Genomic DNA, 16,597 nt, shown 5'->3' with positions numbered 1-16,597 from the left:
GGAAGACAGCAGTCAGTCCCAGAAAAGGGAGTCCGAGTTGGGAAGTCTAAAAGGCAACCCTGTGTTACTGCACTGAGGGTGCTATGTAACACACACTAAAAAGATGATGCCTATGGAGTAGGTGAGGCTCCATAGTCCATGAACACATAAAAATGTAAAACACACACATCAAAACACATGTAAGAGTGGGAAAAAAGGCTCACACTCTTACCAGGTGAAAAGAATAAATCCTAGAAATCCAGCAAAACTGCTGAGGGACTCAGTAGGTAAGGGAAATTAGCCATTCTGGAGAATTCTCCCTAACACCAGTCTACCCATGTGCGTACACTCATTCTGGCTTTACCCTCTTACCCAGTAAAACATTCCATGCCACAAGAAGAAAACATGCCCTGCCTGCTGCTGCACACACGCCTTCCCTCATACACACACATACGAATAATCATGTTGGCGTCATCCCAGTGCAGGGCAAGTGGGGGGACTCATTAACATATGCAATTACAAGTAGTCACAGGAAGTAAACGGATGTTTAAGTGGAATATGAATATTTCATGTAATTCCCAATCAAAGACAACTAAGAATTTATCTTTCAGAATATTAATCAAGCACACCCGAAAAATAACCTAAAGGGAGCATTTCCCATGATGGTCATGGCAAAGTATAAAAACTGGTCACCTTCTAAATGTCAAAGCAGTGTGAAATTCTGATAACACATTTCACACCTCTTAACCCAAACGTTAATTTGGCCTTCTGGCTAAGTGTCGCACTATTAATTCTAAAAACAAGCTAGGTTCACATCCTGGCTTCGCAGCCCTTGAACAATCCCAAACTGAAAACAGTAGTTTGAGTCGAGCTACTGTTTTTAATCGGGAACGATGCCGTCCCCATTTATAAAGTGTGGTTTGATTCTAGTCCTCAATTGAGTATTAAAACTAAACTTTTTTAATGGGGGCAGAGTCCATTGACTGATATGATATGGAATTTGTAACGCGCCTATACACAAGTGTTTCAAGGCGCGACGAGGCAAGGAAGGGGGAACAGAGGGAGGACAGACACAAAAATCTTATTAGGCCAGGTGACAATGAGATTGTGCAAGTGCAGGGCAGTGGGGAGGGGAAAAGTGCAAGGCGAGGGGGGCAGTGCTGTACATGGGATCAAAATAATAACTAGAAGTGCGGCCAGCAGGTGGCAGAGTAAGTGCAGACTGCAGGTGTCCAAAAGTGCAGGTAGGGGGACTGTAGAGTTACAGATACAGACCCAAGTGCAAGTGTTGCTGGGAGGCAGTGTGGGTGTGCAACTGGGCGGCAGGGACCTGGGACTGAAATCAGAGGGTAGCCAGATGTTCAGTGCAGTATCAGACAGGAAATCAGCAGGGGAGAGGAATAGAGACGGCAGAAGCAAAACGGAAGGTCTTGAGCTGCTTCCGCAACCAGAGATGGTTTACCTCAAGTTTCAGAGAGGCAGGGAGGTTGTTAACTCACTGAAAAAAGTGAGTTAACAACATCCCACTCACATGTCGTTTTCCCTCCACTTGTGCCGTGTCCCCATGCCGCATTCATTCCCTCACATGCACACACATGCATACCACTAAATTTACCATTCACTCACTAATAAATGATTTCATTCACATTCAAACAAAACACACATTTACAGGCAAGCACTTACACATAAGCTTTTAAACTTACCTTGGCTTGGCCTCATACAACTCTACCATCTAGACGCAGGCAGCAGGTCAGGAGCCTCCACCTTCACCCCTCCCCACTCCCTTCCCGTCACAAACCAGGAACAGGGTCAGAGTTCTTTGACAGACAGGTAGTGGGATTATAGAAGAGCCAATAATTTTGCTTGACAGGCTGGCTTTCCCATCGCCCACTGGGGAGTATTCATAGCATGAAGTCATGTATTGGTCGAAGTGGAAAAGAAAGTCGTGGAACTATGTTCTCCTGCATCACCTCCATGTACTCCCGCCCTCCACCCCCCTGTGCTCCCCACCCACCCTTCCTCAACCCCCACACAATTTAAACACTAAACCTTCCTTTTCTCCGCTCTACCGCACACTGCTTTGTTTCCAACAGTACTATCAAAACCAAGCAAATAAAATGCATTGAAATAACCACCGTTGGTCATTGGCCTCCACAGCATGCAGCTTTGAGGGGCCTCCCCCTTCCAATCAGCCACCATTCCCACCTCTTATGGGACACTTCTAGGGCCATAGCCAACCACCCCCACCCATTTTCTGTACACCGCCTTCAGCAATCCATTATTAATTGCAGAAGACACAGATCACTGCTAAGCGGGTCTTTGTGACTGCTCCACAATGAGTGTTGTGTTTCAGGCAGTCTATACGGATGAACGAGGACAACCCAGCACCTGCAAGATAGCGCAGCATGGTGGGACTCTGGTGTGTTACCAGCATGGCCCTGGTTCAAATCACCAGTATGGCTAAAGTTAAACAAATAAAGGTGTTCTTCACTGTGCTCCGGGTCGAATAAAATAAGGAAATGATGCCTGAGTTTCCCACAATGTAAGGGAACGTTGTACCCTTCAGTTCTGGCCCACTTTGACCTCTAACGTCATCACAGTCTCCCTACTACTGTCCCTGAATCAGGGTATGGGCCTTTCATATCGCAGGCCCTGGCACTTGCACATCACTGTGAAGGGCATTAGAAACACCACACCTTTCTTTGTATTTGCAGAGAATTTTATTATGTTTTGACCCTTTGCTAATACAGAGACTATGGGCCTCATTCCGAGATGTGAGGTAGTCATGGCGCTATTTGCACCATGACTGTCACCAATAACGGGTCCGGCACCGGTGTTGGTCAATGGGGACTTACCGGTCCATTCCGACCTTGGAGGGACCGGTAAGTCCCCATTGACCAAACCATTCCCCATTCCCATTTGAGCTCCCATAGGGCTCAATGGGAATGGGAAGGGCACAAATAACGGGCTCGCGAATGGCAAGCCCGGTATTCACGCCTTGGTCCCCTAACGGGACCCGTAAGGTACGTTTGGTCTGACAAAACGTACCTTACGGGTCCCGTTAGGGTACCTCGGAATCGGGTGGTAGGGGAATACCGGCACCGGTCTCCTTACCGGTGCCCGGTATTCCCTACCGCCCAACTCAGAAAGAGGCCCTATATTTGCTTTATGGAGTGAGTAAAATGAACTTGCTCCATAATGCATATTGATTTTTTCTATTTTTGCCATTCTTTTCAGGACCCAGAGGCTCCTGAAAAATGGAGGGGCGGCATCTTAGCGCCTCCTATGTGCAAGCCGCCACTGCACTTTAGCTAAACGTACCTACACCTCCAGGAATCTGTACTCCACCAACGTAAATCTCCTCTGCGTTCCGAAAATCAGAAAGAAGACTTAAGAAGGGAAAGCACTTTCTTACCCAGATGCAAACTATAGAACTCCCTCCCATTCACTTTTCACCCGTGATCCCTCCTACACCAAATTCATAAAAGTCCTAAAAGGCAGGCCTTGCCAAGAGGCGACTCTGCATCCTCTACATTGCTTCTCTCCCTACCCTCTTGCAGTGCCCATTGAGACAACGTGCAGCTGGCAGCACATTAGAAATGCAAACAATTACATACAATAAAAATAAATGACACATCTCATCACAGGTGATGAAAAGGTAGAGAGGCATCCTCTGCCAAATATTAACCAGACATCAGCTACCTCACACCTTCACATCTATGTTGAGCTGACCACGTTGTCTCAGGAGGATAGCTCAGGGGCAACGTGCTCGCCTCGGAAGAAAGAAGACACTCGATCCCCGTGTCCGTGCTTAGAAACCTCTGGGTATTACGTGTGTTAAAAATATCATATCATCATACCCATCCAGTACCACACACTCACCTCAGCTCTTACGGGCAGCAGACACCAACCAAGACATCTTGAGGGTAATTCATAGATTTCAGCGCAGAGGTAGCGCACGCGAGCAGCGCAGAGAGGGAGCGTGCGCCAGCGTGCACTTGCCATGTGCGCTAAACAGCATTCTGGCGCACCACATATTCATGGAATTTCCAAGGCATTTTGAGCGCTGGCACCAGTTACGCCCCCAAGAATGCCCCTTGTGCAAGGAAAAGGCATTGACATCCCCAATGCAGCGCAAAGGGCCGCGCTAACCCTGCACCAGTTTACAGGGCCGGTACACTGTATTCGCGTGAAAATGCTACACGTACCCCGCTCACGGCAGCCAAAAGCGTGAAAATGTACCGGCGCACCCCTCGGAATACGCATACCTCGCTCATGCCAGGTAAAGAGTGTGGCGTGGGCTGCCTGTGGGGCATGGCCAGGGTGGATGGGCTGCCTGTGGGGAATGGGGAGGGTGAGTGGGCTACCTGTGGGGAATGCCATGGCGGATGGGGTGCCTGCGTGTATTTCGGGGGTGCACGGGAAGTATCACACGCGATAGGCCTTATGCGAGCAAGGTAGGTGTATTTCGGGGGTGTGCGGTAAGTTTTACACACGAGAGGGCTTGGGCGAGCGGGGTACGTGTATTTCGGGGGTGCGTGGGAAGTTTTACACGCGATAGGCCTTGGCCGAGCGGGGTACGTGTATTTTGGGGATGCGTGGGAATTGTTACACACAATATGCCTTGTGCGAGCGGGGTACGTGCATTTTGAGGGGTGCGCGGGGAGTTTCACACACATTTTCGCTAGCGCAAGAGGGGTACGTGTATTCTGAGGGGTGCGCAGGGAGTTTCACACACAATTTGGCAGTGTGATCCCTCCCTGGTGTGTCCCTACCCCCCTCCCCATGCCCCGCAAGCAGCCCAAAATAAGACAAATAATTGATCCATGGTAAAATCAAAAAATAATGAAGTGAAATCCGGTATTCAACTGTATACAAAGTACAAATCCAGGGTCCATGAGCCCAACTATTCAAAGGAAACCTACAAAACCCCTACCTAATAAACAACTATATACAAAAAGGTGGGGCATAGTCCAAGCGCCCTAAATGAAAGAAAAACAGAAAGGAAACCTAACACTAATTAAATATATACAATGGCGGCGGACAAGTCCTATGGCTCACTTGTTGATTTCCCGGGCCAGGGCATCATCGAACTCCCGTTCTATGTCCTGGAGGCGGGCCTGCTCCATGGCCCCAAGGTTTTGCAGGGATAAAGCCATGTCCACCTCCAACTTCCTGTGAATTGCCTCGAGGCACTCAGCCCACCTCAGAGCCCTGCGCATGGAGTTCTCCGCCCTGACCATAGTGAGTCGTGCCTCATCCGCCCACCGCCGCTCCACATCTATTTGCTGGCCCAACCGCTGCCACAAGGAAGACACTCCCAATCCAGGGTCCTCCTGCCTTCTGGCTGATGCCTCCCCTCTGATGTTGATGGCCCCGAGCCATCATCGCTCCCATCTTGAGCCTGCTGCTGCTGTGCATGTGCCCTGCCTCTTGATGCCTGCACGTCCTCCTCCTGCTGGGGTCCAGTTGTTGGGGTGGCCACCCCTGCTGGACCTCTGACTCCCGACTGTGGCAGGGATGTGTCCTCCACCAGCCTGGCCACTGGGTCAGAGGCAGGGCCACAGGGTACCCAGGTGATACTTGGGCCGGAAGATGGCACAGAGGACGACTGGTACATAGGAGGTTGAGTTGAGGAGGGGGTTGGTACAAGGTCCAGCAGACGGAGGAATCCAGCACTGGTGACCCATCCTAGTAGGTCGACGCAGTCAAAGAGGCATCCCAGATAACGTGCCGAGTCTTCATGAAAACCCTGCAGGTCATCTTGGATGGCCCGTTGACGCAACGCCATCCCAGCCAGGACAGGCTCAACACGGTCCCGGATTGCCACGTCTGCAGGGAGAGGAAGGCCAGTTGTTGTGCGGGCATTCCCTCCCTGAAAACGGGTCTGGATGAAGGCATCCCTGCTGGTGCGGGATGATGCAGTCACAGGATCGGGGACAGGATTACACACAGGCACCTCTGTGGCGGCCTGTGCTGCCTCCTATCCCTGGACTGCACCACTGGCACCAGTGGAATCCCCCCTCCAGACCCCGTGTGTGTCCCTTCCATGGCCTCTTCCTCAACCAAACCCACCAAAAACCTGGATGACTTTGTGCCATCTTCCTCCATTGAACCCTGTGGGTCTCAGCTGCCCCTTCTGCAGCCGAGGAGTCCACCTCCGACCTCTGCCTCTTGGACCTACCATCGGCAGCTGCGGCCACGGATGCGGCACCAGACTCCTCACTCCCCGAGGAGATGACAACCTGGGAGGGGAGCCGGGCCTTGCGTCTCCGGCTGGCGGTGCGATCCCTGCCCCTTTGCTCCACAGCACTGTCTCCGCCCTCTTCATCAGTTGATGCTGCATACAGGGAGAGATAGAACACAGGCATCAGGGCACTGTACAATGGTCTGATACACACATGACAGTTGCAAATGAGTGGCAGTGTCAAACTTCACACATGGCATCACACTCCCCAACACACATATCATTTCAAATCACACACATGCGGAAATCAACAGGAATATTGCAGCAGGCAGCACCATCCATACACATACAACAGCATGAGCAGCCGAAGGTTAGCCTGATGTCACATGCAACACGGGGAGTGCAGAACACATGCACACATGCCACCAGACATACATGCATCTGTACATCTCGACCACCTGTCGCAGTGATATCATCGCTATCCATGTCACATCTGCCAATCAGCTTCCTACATGTCAGTGTCACATGCATCCATGGTGTATCACAGTTGCACACTTGTCAAATACACACACATGCACATGTACATAGTGCAGATACATGCAGGTGGAACCAGCATGCATGTGTGACACCACAACCATGCCACAGTACATACACAGAAATTGAAACAATTGTGCACCCACACATGCATTCGGCCAGCATGCATTTGAACACATACACCATTGATGTGTCTCACACATGACAGGACTCACATGCGACAGGCTCATGTCCCAGTACATACACATCCATACATTGGCCTACAAAGACACATGTCCAACCTGCACACTCCTGGCACACCTCAACATGCACAGCGTCCAATCAATACGCATGTACACTTACCGCTCGACTCCGGACGGGTCTGCCTCTCAAGGACCTGGAGGTGGAGCACTGGGTGTATATGTTCCAGGACCCTCATCTGGTTGTTGGTAAGGCGGACCCGGCACCCCTCAGCATCCGCTACCTTCAAGAGGCGCCGGACCTTGTTGAGGGTCCTGGACCTGAAGTCCTCCCAGTGCCTCCAGACGTGTTCAATGTCGTGGGCTGCCACCCCCTCCACGTTGATGGCAGCCACAATTTCCATCCAGATCCTCTTTCGTCCTTCATTGTCGGCGCATGAACTTCCAAAGAGGGCATCATACTGCCCCAGGACTTGCTCCACCAGGATACCAACTTCATTGGCACTGAAGCTGGTAGCCCTCTGCCTCTCTGGCTGGGGGTTGCCAGTGGTGCCAGATGGTGTTGTGTCCGTCATGGCAACCCCAGAGGCAGGTGTGGGAGGGAAACTGGGTCCTGGAGCTGGGCTGTGGAGCGATTGAATACCAGTCGGGAGTGTTCTGTTCCAGCAGGGGTGGTCACAGCAACTGGACCCCTGCAGAAGGCTGACGTGCAGGCACCAAATAGCAGGGCACATGGCCAGTAGGCAGACAGGCAGCAACAGATGGCAGGTGGGAGCATGCTCGGGGCCCTGGGGGGCAGGAAAATGGCCTTCTGGGCAGGAGCATGGTGTTCCGTGTGTTGTTGCGTGGCCAGCTTGATACAGAGGAATTTGGCACGTGAAAAAAACTACACGTCTGCGTGTAATTAGAGGAAAGGCCCTTAGCGCGTACGTGCGTCTGTGACATAACGCGCAAGGGCGTTCCCCTCAACACGAGTGCATTTTGATTGTACACGTGCAAAAACTGCACGTCCGGTTTTAACTGCATGTAATTGGAGGAAAGGCCCTAAGCACGTACGCACGTAAGTGGCGTCGCACTTGTGGGCTGGGTTAAAAGGTACGCATAGGATGCCATTTTCTTGTACGTGCTTTTTGTGGAGAGCGAGCGGGTGATTCTTTTACTCCTTGTCGGTTCACACACGATTACTCCACAACGGTTTCAGTTCGTACTCCTTGTATACTCAGACAGCGTTCAATTCTTCTTTTGGTGGGGGTATTGCCAACACGCACACGCGCATCTATTTCACATACTTTTTCCAGGCAGACGTTGAGTCGCGCATGTATTTTTCAACTGTGGTTGCCCCCGTGTGTCGCGTACCCATTCAGAGGTCATTGTAGCCTGCGTGTACCACGCGTATGCTTATTTTTGTGTTTCTGGGTGCCACAGCGTAGTGCGGGTTCTCTGTGCCACGCACGTGGGCTACCAGGGGTCGCGTGCATGTTAAATTTTGTTTTCGGGGTGCCTGAGCATTGCGTGACCCGTCATCTTCCCCCAGGGGTCACAGACAGCCTTGCTAGAGCACTAGGGTACGTATTCCATCTAGTACCCTACCCCTTTCACCCCAATTGCCCAGGACAATTGTTTACTGCACCTCCCATTCGCGCAACAACATCAGTGCCATGGTTGGGAGACGACCAAGCAGTAAGGGAGGCAAAGGTGGCCGACCTCCAAGAGGTGGGCATGGTAGGGGACGTGGCCAGGATGTGCAGGGTGGCCCAAGAGGCCAGTGTGTGGAGGACCAATCAGGGACACCTATGCCCCCCCCAATGGGTCGAGGAGATGCAGCTGAGACCATCCCAGCAGAGGCCTTCTTAACCCGGCCCATATTGTTAACCAAACCGGCACAGGATGACTCCCAGGTTGACTACCGTGTCGCCAAGTCAAAACCACGTGTGGCGGTGAAAGTTGCTGTCACCAGGCCACATGGATCTGGGGCAGCAATGTCATCTGCTGCCCCAAGTAGCCAAGGTGAGGAGGCTGCAGGGGCAGCTGCAGCTCAATCCACCCCAGCTCCGAGTCCCCCAGCCGGGACGGTATTGGTCCAAGTCCATCACACCGAGGTTGGTCCTGCCAACATCACTCAGCAGCCAATACCTGCAGTGAGACCTTTGGTCATCGTGCCTTTGGCTACTTCCAGTGCCCAGTCCACCTGCGCTTCAGCCCCTACCAACCAGAGCGGCGTAAGCCACTCAGGGTCCACACCACCTTCCAAGAGGAAGAAGGGTGCTCTTGAGGTACAGGCTGGGACCCCAGACATGGCTACCCACTCCTGCACGTCAAGGAAGAATAGTTTCAATGATGCAGAACTAGACGCACTTGTGGGCTACGTGTCGGCCCATGGCTGCGAAATGCTGGTGACTGCAGGGTGCAAGACTACGACTGCTCAACGTAGGGCCCACTGGCAGTGCATCGCAGACCAGATTAGTTCCCTTGGATTTGTGAGGCGCACAGCTGATGATTGCTCTAAGCGGTGGAATGACCTCAAACGCAGAGCAAAGAACAAGCTGGCTTCTAATCATGCCTCTACTCTGGTGACTGGCAGTGGGTCCCCACCAGAGGAGGAAGTAGTCACAGAACATGAGTCTATCGCTGGAGGCTTCATCACTGAGGATCAGATCCAAGGCGTGGGAGACCTACCAGATCTTGAGGCAATGTCGGTGAGTGGCCATGCATGTGTGTGCAAACCATGTGTATGTTGCTTGGGTGATGTGTTCTGATTGAGTGCCAGGTGCGGGTGTGTAGTCATAACTGGTATGGGTCACCCATGTGGTGCCTCCAAAGCATACCCCGGCCTTGGGTTTTGGTTTTCAAGTATCCCTTCTGACCACAGTAGACAATTTGCACCAGATTACTGCACTTGCCCTTCAACTGCTATCTTGCCACAACATTGTTCATACTGTTTTCCTTTTCATTCTGCCTGATTGATGAAATGCTTAGCATTTTTAACACACATTTTTGTGCCGTTCTGCCCCAAATGTAACATAATTCAGACATAGATTACACCCCACAATGACCCACATTAGTTACCTTACTATGGAAATGATTTCATCCATCAGGCTGATTGAGTAATGTGCACCTACACATGGCCTGCACACAATCACTTCGGGCCCTGTTTGAATGTTAAAGAGGAAAATTGTCTTCTGTCATGTCGAAGTGACCAACCATTGAGGTATTTGTGTGCCTGCCATCACTGCATAAGTGAACACTGGCTTTGTTGGAGCGTGTGGCACATATGTGTTTTGTCACACTATATTTCATTTTCGATTTCATTATGTCCATCTCACATGGATGGGTGACAGTACTGATTTCCTACCATCTGGGTGTCCTTGTCAAATCTGCCATGGCTATGGTACGTGCCATCTGTGTGCTGGCATGTGTCATGTATGTGGATTGTCCATGCCACTCACAGGCTAATGTGTGATGCCAGTGCTATTCAGCATACAGCACATGTGTTGCTTTTCCACCTTTGAGTCCTCAGTGGCTGCTTTTTGCCTCCCCTTCTAACTCATTGCCAGTGCATGCATGCCAGAGTTATTATCATGCGTGACATGTTTCTTTTATGTACTGGATGCCTGCCTCGTCATGCCTATGTGTGTGGGCTATGGTGCTCATGCCTTTTTTTAATTACTTTTCTTTTATGTTTTTGCAGGTGATGAGGCACTTGATGCTGTTGAGGAGGAGGAGATGGCACAGAGGCAGCAGTACTCACAGCCACAACCGGGCACCAGTTGAGGACGTGGGGTGGCGGTGGGTGAAAACCCATTACTCCTGCAGACCATACTGTCCACGGGTGTCTCTGGGTACACCTCCGGAGACCTCTATGAATCAGGTGCTGAATCGGACATTGAGACATATGTCCCGTTGCAGGTGAGTGTTTCTGGCAGGGATGCTGTTCTGTCCAACCCACCTGCACTGGGGGTAGACCCCTCTATGGGGCATTCAGTGTAGGAAAGTCCGCCTGTGGCGGTTACGGATGCAGGGTCACACTCCACAATATTTGATCCTGTTCCTGGGCCAGCAGATCAAAGGAGGAATGCAGTCCTGCAGCCTCAGGCAGTGCCAGCACAGCAAGGTACACATCACCTTGCCCCAAACAGGTGTGGTGCCCAACACAGTGGCTATGCACCACCAGGCAATACTGTGTGGGAGAACTCCATGTACACTATAGCAGCACAACAGGGGGCATAGTGTGAGATGATGGCTCAGGCCGTGTATAGGGTGGCCACTTCCATTCTCCCCCCTGAAAGGCAGGTAGAGCTCCAGCAGCAGGCAACAGAGTCCATTTGCCACTCACACAGTGAGGACATGTTGGCGTCCAACAGGGACCAACGGGCTGGACTGGAGAATCTGCGCACAGCCATATCTGCAGAGTCACAGGCCCACAGCGATGCCCTGAGGTTAGAACACAGGTCCCTCAGAGATACTCTGGGTGAACTTGAGGTGTCCTGGAGTACAAGGTCAGAACAGCAGCTGGAGCAGCTGACACGCACACTCTCAGCTGAGCTCCAAGCAACCCGTCAGGCGATCCGGGCATCACGCGAGGCCATGCAGGCAGAAATGCATGCTACCCGTGAGGTGCTGCATGGGGATCTACGTACCATCATCCTGCAGAACCAAACCTTCCAGACCCGCATGCTCGCTGCCATGGAGGATCATGCCAGGCCTTTGCGTGGTCTGCCTCCCATATCACGCCCACCTTCTGATGTAGCACCAGAGGTTGTTGACAGCGACGGCAGTTCTCCCACTGTAGCGCAGCGGTGCAGGCCATGAGCCCATGGAGGGTTTTTATTTTGTTCTCAACATACACGCATGTGGGTGTTGGAGTGGGGTGTTGGGGTGCACCCTGTAACTTGTTCCTCCTGGGTGCCCACCCCCGGTCCACACATGGCCATTTTTGATTTTTATTTATTTTTTTATTTTATTTTTTGACATTTCAGTCCAATTTGCTACATGAAAATAGTATTCAATTAATTTGTTGTCTTTATTTCTTCTTCTTTTTTCTGTTTTATTGTTTCTTTTTCCTTTTTTCCTTTTCAATCTTGATTTGTTATTTTCATTTTCATACATTTCTTTTTATTTGGTTATGCTTCTGATTTTTACTTTGTTAGTTTAATTTGTTTGTTTTACTTTACATTTACTTTTGCTTTTATCTATATTTCATTTGCATTTAAATGTTTGTTCATGACCATTTCCTTAAAGATTGTGAATTAATGTTACAGTGTGTTGCTTTGTGTGGCTCCCGTAGGCATCCAATGTGTATTCCAGCTGGGCACATGCAGGCGTGTCCTGTGTTTGGGTTAGAAACTTGGGTTCCTGACACACACACCCCTCCTGCTTCCCCTTTCCATGGGTGTGACCAAGTGACAGTAACTTACACAGAGACATTGGGCTCCCATGAGTTGTGTGGGCAGTCTGTAGTCCAAACTGTGTATACATCCCTAGTGGGGATTGTTGTTCAATTCTCCACTGCATGCAGGATTTATATATGGTTTTACATCCATGACTTTTTCCTTATATACATGTGGCTTCTTCATGTCTTAACAACCCCGTCTCCTTTGCAGATAGATGCAGTTCATGTTTTATGCAGTACACTGCCACATGTGCCTACCAGCAACTCTCTGCAGTTGGAAGGGGTCGATGTGCTGCCTTAGTCAGGTTGTGACACTTGCACTACTTTAATTTTTTACTGTCATATGTTGCCACTGTTCGATCCTGTACTGATGTTTTTTCTTGCTGGTAACTATTTGTTCATGTGTGTTGTTTTTTATTCATTACTGAGAGGAATTTGTCTCTGGGCTGTTTCCATATGGGACAGTGCACTTTGTGACACTTGTGTCATGTGTAGTGCATTCATTTGGTTGCTTTCACATTGCATGCCATCCCATGGTGTGTTGGGTAGCTGAGATGGGGAGGGGTTTGGTGACATGCCACTATTTGGATGTTGTATTTTGCAAGGGGGTAGTCCTTCATGCTGCATGAAGGTGTGCCTTTTACTGACACAGTATTGGGTGTCTTTAAGTAGCTAGGGATTCACACAATTTAGCACTTCCAGGTGAACAATCTCAGGGTGGTATGGTTGTGACAGTTGACTGTCCCTTTTGTCATCATCATTGATTGTCAGCTGGTATGTGCAAGGCCTGTGTGCACTCCGCAGGGGTGGGATTTTAGGTGAAGTAATTTGCCACAAGCTGGGTACGGGCTGTCTCACCACGTGCCCTTTCACCTCCCATGCGCAGCGGCTGTGCATGTGGTTGGGGATGTGGGGGCACCACCATGTCCACCGGCACGCCCGCCGGGTTGCAACGTTGTGCAGGACACATGCCACCACTATGACCCTGCACACTACTGGGGGCGCATATAGCAGTTGCCCACCAGAGCGGTCAAGGGAGCGAAAGCGTGACTTCAGCACTCCAAATTTGCGCTCCACTATGCCCCGGGTTACAATATGGGCTGTGTTGTATCTTACCTCGGGTGGTGTGGTGGGGTTCCAAATTGGCGTCATCATGTAGGTGCTCAGAGGGTAGGCACTGTCCCCTGGGGAGTTGATGATGGTTGTCATTAGTGGGGTTGTCACATTTCTCAGTGTCTGACATGCATGCATGTGCAGAGGCATTTATATTCACCAATTAGCCATGTGTCACCATGCCGCCCAGCTTCCAGGTCCCGGTTTAGGGGTGACATTCTAAATATGAAACTATCATAGTTGGCATATACTGAGGTGATGATTCCCTTGGCATCACATACAACCTGCACGTTGATGGAATGCCAGTGCTTGCAGTTTTGATAGATGTGCTCAGTGGCCCTGAGAGGACGTAGAGCCACATGGGTGCAATCATTGGCACCTAGCACTTTGGGGAAGTGTGCCACCCTATAAAAGTCCTGGACGACAGCCTGCCTTTCTCAAGGTGTTCTGCGCATGTATATGTGCCTGCAGACTGAGGGGCGTGCAATCATGATTGCCAACACCTGGTGTAGGCAGCGTGTCTGCGTGGCCTGTGAGACACCCCCAACTATGGCACTTGTCTGCTGAAATGACCCAGTAGCCAAGAAGTGCAGTACATTGAGCACCTTTTCCAAGGGGCTCAGTGCTTGGGAGCACAGGGTGGGTGATGTGAGGTCATCCTCCCACTCCCTGACCAGTTCTAGGATTATTTGTGGTGGAAACCTGTACCTCCCATATACCTGGTCAACAGGCATCCCAAAAAGGCTGGTCCTGGGTAGAAAAATGCGGGGCCTGGCTATCCTCCTCCTCCTGCGGTGTCCCACGACCACGTGTTCATCGTAGCGTATGAGCTTGTTTGTTGTTTGAGTGCACTTTTATGCTGTGCGGGTCGGCTTACGCCTGTTTCCTGCTGGCGTACGTGTTTCCGGATTAGCGCGTCTTTTTTGACGCCCAGGTTTCCCCTGTTCGATTCCATGAATATGTGTTGTTAGCGCACGTGTGGGCGTTGCGAGCATTTACCTCCCGTACTTCCCCCATAACGCCCACATTTTCACGCGTTGTTCCCCATTCTGCCTGTTACGGCCCATGTTCCACCCACTTTTCTTGTGTGCGCTACATGATGTGCGGTTTCCCTGTGCGCGTCGCGTCCACTGTTTACTGACATCTGCGCCCGCATGCGCCACCCATGAATTTGGCACACATCCCACCTTTAACAAGCACAGCGCATTCCATGAATCGATGAACGGCTGCGTGCGCGGCTTTAGCATGCGTGCGCTGCGATTTTCACGTTTGCGCTCCCCTTTTCGCACATTTATTCCATGAATTACCCTGCCTATTGATTCATTGGAAATGTACCCATAGAATCTGTGGAGGACGTCCTCATCACCCCTGCATTCAACACCACGTTATTTTGCGCCAACACCCTCTCACTGACAAATCTGTAAAGAAACAAAAAGAAGCCATGTGTGCCTTGGTACACATTAAAACTCATTGAAACCAAATGGGTCATGCACAGTCAAGCAAATATCTGGATGAACACCTAACATAATCCCCCAAAACCGCTCCATTCAGCTTGCAGAACCCTAATCACTACATCCCAGGTCCATCAATTCATAGAAATCATATCATAATCCTCCAACAAGAGCATCGGCCTCTTCAATGTTATCAAGCACTCCACACACCCCTGCCAGCTCCCAGAGTGTATAATGCACATAGTAAGTTAATCACAGACACAATTGACAAGTTTTCAAACCAAATTGATAAGTCCATACCTTCCATTGACATCAAGGCCATGTCACCTCATCATGTCCCAAGATGATCAGAGTTCAGGAATATAACATGGGAAGAACTCCCTTGCTCGCCATCCCACCTCCTACAAAGAAGACATTATCCCAGCCTCCACTTTCAAGAACACCAGAGGAAACATGTATTTCTCTACTTCACATTATCAACTATTCATTCCTCAAGACAGCCCCCCTGACATCTCTAACCCCTAACAAAAAGTGAACTCACGCCCCATCACCCACCTAACTTTCATTGGAAAGACCACTGAGAAGATCACCTCCATTCAACTACAACTACACGAAAAGATCTTAAAAAATCCATCTCCATCTGATTTACCTACCGGCTCCAGAGCCAGACTCGGGACCGAGGCAGCCACTATCAAGTTCATCGATGGCCTGCTCATCATCATGTTTTGAATCCAGTCCCGCTGATGCTGCTCGACCTCTCTGCTGGATTTAACATGGTCCTCCATCTTCAGACCCAGCTTCAGTATCAAGACTGTGCTTTTCCATATACTTCATGACACACCCGAACATGCATGGTGAATCCTTGCCCTCTCGTCCTCCTCCCCCTCTGCCACATTAAACAAGCTCACCCATAAAGCATTGATTGACACCATGCCTACTTGCATGGGGTTCAATGCCTTAGTATTTCATTGGTTGAACTCCCGCCATTAATAATCAAAACTAGCTTGTCACGGTGGGTGTCCGAAGATAGAAATGTTTTTGGTGGTCTGGTGAGAGTCACAAGAATCCACCCTTCCCTAGTCTTTTGCAACCTCTCTATGTAGCTCCTGAAGGCCCTCCTGGCTGACTTCAATAGCAACCTTCGCCAGTGTGCTGGGGACCAATACAGAGGCCACTTTCTCTCTCTCTCATTCCTAGATGATGTGATAGTTCAACCAGATGAGCACAAGTGCGCACTGTCCATCCTGTGACATGCATGTTATCCGTGTTTCCCTACTGATGCTATTGGGCTCTTTCTCAGTGGGAGGTCGCTCTCGGACTGCTATACTCATAGGATGATAAGGATAGTTCATCGGCAGGTTCAACACAGAAAACGAGTAGTTGACGTATTGAATGGTCTTTTCACTTTGATTGATTCCTAAGGCAGACATGTGGTCCAGATAGGGTGATCAGTAAAGCCAGAGGAAAGGGTGGTTAGATTCTCTATGGCAACAATAGGCGTTCTGCAGTAATCTCTGGGTGCTTCCTTTATTCATGGGGGGCCAGTCTCAAAAGGAAGGAGAAAACTTAGAAACAAAATGAAACAGGTTACCCTGCCCTTAATCACGTAGCTGTGTGGACTTGTGCTATGGAAGGAACTGAAATATATCAATAATCAGTATTCAGATCAGAGAAATATAATTAAAAATGTTTAATATATTATATTCCAATATAGGAAAATTGCATAGTAACACAAACCATGATACACAGTACATTCACGTACATT

This window comes from Ambystoma mexicanum, chromosome 2q (assembly GCF_040938575.1).
Source record: "Ambystoma mexicanum isolate Mex_15411 chromosome 2q, UKY_AmexF1_1, whole genome shotgun sequence".
Classification (NCBI taxonomy): Eukaryota; Metazoa; Chordata; class Amphibia; order Caudata; family Ambystomatidae; genus Ambystoma; species Ambystoma mexicanum.
The sequence above is the reverse complement of the archived record's forward strand: the minus strand, read 5'-3'. Positions refer to the sequence as shown.